This window comes from Oratosquilla oratoria, unplaced genomic scaffold (genome assembly GCF_046742065.1).
Source record: "Oratosquilla oratoria isolate Oo_2021 unplaced genomic scaffold, ASM4674206v1 SCAFFOLD174, whole genome shotgun sequence".
In the NCBI taxonomy this organism is placed as follows: domain Eukaryota; kingdom Metazoa; phylum Arthropoda; class Malacostraca; order Stomatopoda; family Squillidae; genus Oratosquilla; species Oratosquilla oratoria.
Window position 1 is genome coordinate 239,671 of NW_027467527.1, and position 2,830 is coordinate 242,500.

General features: G+C 38.9%; 1 protein-coding gene across 1 annotated transcript in view; it reads right to left on the bottom strand.

The window, feature by feature from the left end:
- Nucleotides 1-472: 472 nt before the first annotated feature.
- The window catches only part of LOC143022778 (serine/threonine-protein kinase 3-like), a gene marked incomplete at its 5' end in the record, with an annotated part of 8,918 nt that continues 6,560 nt past the window's right edge, over nucleotides 473-2,830 (bottom strand). Inside the window, 1 exon segment of the mRNA XM_076181128.1 lies at nucleotides 473-2,830. This exon segment is cut by the window's right edge and continues 554 nt beyond it.

Below are 2,830 nucleotides of genomic sequence, written 5' to 3' on the forward strand. Positions count from 1 at the left end.
TCTAAAACAACTAACACCACAGCTGGGAAGAAAAAAAAAAGTTGAATGAGCAAGTCTATATATTTTGACTACTAACTGCAATTCTCTTCAGTAGTACAAAGTGGGAGGATGATGTTATCTTTAAATAGCAGGAAGGAGTAAATACCACTACCCTCACTCTCTAGTGATCTGAGGATGAGTGAGGTTGCTATCCAAAGATAGCATTCTCCTTCCACTTTGTACTACTGAGGAGGATTGCAGTTAGCAGTTGAAATATACACTCACTTATTCAACTTTTTTCTTCTGACTATGGTGTTAGTTGTGATTTATAAATGTGATACATTTCTCTCATGATAATCCTCTAGGTTCAGTTAACTTTAGAAATAATTCTCATTTCTCATAATAACTGCTCTCTGATAGGCATAGTTGATATGTAGATATCTCTAGTTGTTATTTTGTTTTGACTAATACTATGGATCAAAAAGACATGAAGTATTCAATATGTTTTATTGATTAAGTGGTTTACATGAAGTTTGCACCTGGCCTTGTTGAGAATAGGAGCTGACAAAAGGCCTTATCAAGTGCTACACGACTTGCCTAATTATTGCTCAAGACTTCAACATCAACTCATCTTTTGAGATTCTATACCCCTTTTCATAGTAATGCCCTACAGAGAAAATGTCCTTCAGAAAATAGGCCGAATGGAGAATTTCACCCTTTAATAGACAGATCACCCTTGGGGAGATAAAGCTGCTTGGAGATATGCCCTGTTATGACAGAGCCACCTTGGACAAAAGAAAAGAGGAAGAAATAGAAAATGAAAGAAAAGAAATGAAATCAAAAGGGTAGCAGAAGTAAGAGGAACAGAACAATCAGGAACAGAAAAATGAGGAAAAAATGAAAAAGGGGGAGTAGTAGTAGTAGAAACAGAAGGTATGGAATGAAAACGAAGATGATTTGAAGAAGAAAGATAAAAATGCATACACCCAAGTTTTCCCATGCATCACTGAACACCGAGAAATCTCACTTCCCGAAGGTACTGGGGCTCCCCAATATTCCAGCACTCGGTGGGAGCCAGGTTACCTTGCCCTATACATACTCCAATAACCCCTTTGCTATAATGATGCTGTCTGCTGTTAATTCTGGTTAATACCACTTGTATTCAGTTTACAGAACATCACTGAGCAAAGGATCTTAGGCTATCTTAAATAACCCCCTTCATTAAGCAATGCACTGCAGGTTTTACACTGGCTACTGCCAAATTACTTTATTCAACTCAGCAAACATCACCACAATGACGAGGTCAAGATGAATGGCACCCACAGACAGTGGAACTAGTAGGGTACCAAAACAAATGGGGCTTCCAGGACATCTTAAATGCCATAACATTTCCAAGTTGTTAAATCTCCTGGGTGCTGGGCTTTCCTACGAGTGTGATAACTCTTCAAGGAAACCCAAGAGCAATAGGATTGCTACAGGTACCAAGAACCCCATGAAGCCCTCATTTCCACACCACAACGTTCTCTGTTCAACCCGTGAACATTTGACACCCACACGTTCAACTGAAGTAACCTACATTGTTCACTATGAACAAACTTTTATTACTTTACGACTGGTCTGATATGATTCGAGGTTTATCTTTAGTATATATTAACTTAATCCCAAAAATTTGAAGGCTCAAATTCAGGATACACTGTCCTCTATATCAGGGATATACGACATCTCGGATTTTCTCCTTAATGTTTCAAAAGTCTTCCAGGTGTTAAGCATCTTTCACAGTATACAGGTTCCTACAGGTACTGGCTATCATAAGATATATACTTGTATTAGTCCTTATTGTATAACATGTACATACCTTGGCATAACCACTTTCTGAAGGATATACATACACTCATCTATTCTTCAATATACAAATACCTTCAGGGCACGGATTACTGAACAAATACATATGCTAGTGCCCACCTGTATGCACTGGAATATATATTATATTTAAAAATTCTCTAGGTTAAATTACACATATTATTCTTTAGTATATAGTTGTCCTGTACACACGTTTCATAGGGGATCAATGCTACGACCTAAGAAGCCTTTTGATCATTGAGGAGCCAGTTCCTGGCAGCGGCAGCACACGATTCCTTCTCCCTGACTACATGTAAACCTTCCAAAAAACAAAAGCCATTCCCTACAAAAGGACGTACCAAAGATCCATGCATACGGGTCCTTCTTCAATATTATCACGTATGAAAGAACAGCTATAGTAGAAAGTTGGAAATCCCTGCCTTAATGCAATCCTTGCGACAGAGAAGAGGTCTGCTTGTACCTATACTCTGCAATATACTCTAGGACACCCTCCTATAGAAGAGTGGTTATTTGTACATTAATAATCCTTCGACTGCCTACTTACAACTGCATTCCCCTAACAATGATTGTAATACATTGTAGGCTTAACTCATTAATACACTCATTTTGTAGCTTTAGCCTGATTAAAAGGGCTGACTATGGCACCATTAATGAAATGATACAATGTTGGGTGGGCTAGTGGGTGGAGCTCGACAGTACTTGACACTAAGGGAGGGTATATCACATGTCTCCTCAACTCCCTGCGATAACCCACCTCCAGGACTCACAGGGCATTCGAGCTGACTAGACTTAAAATTATGAGCTCCGTCTGCTCACAACTTGATATATCCATGATTTGTGATGATTCGGTTCTAAAGCATCATAAAGCATAACTGATAAAAATAGTAATAAGTCTAAGGCTGGTGTGTCTTCCGGGAAGGAATTCACTTTTGTGTAAAAAGGATGACGTGGCAAGTCTCCATTTCCCTCTCCATCACGACTCTGACAGACA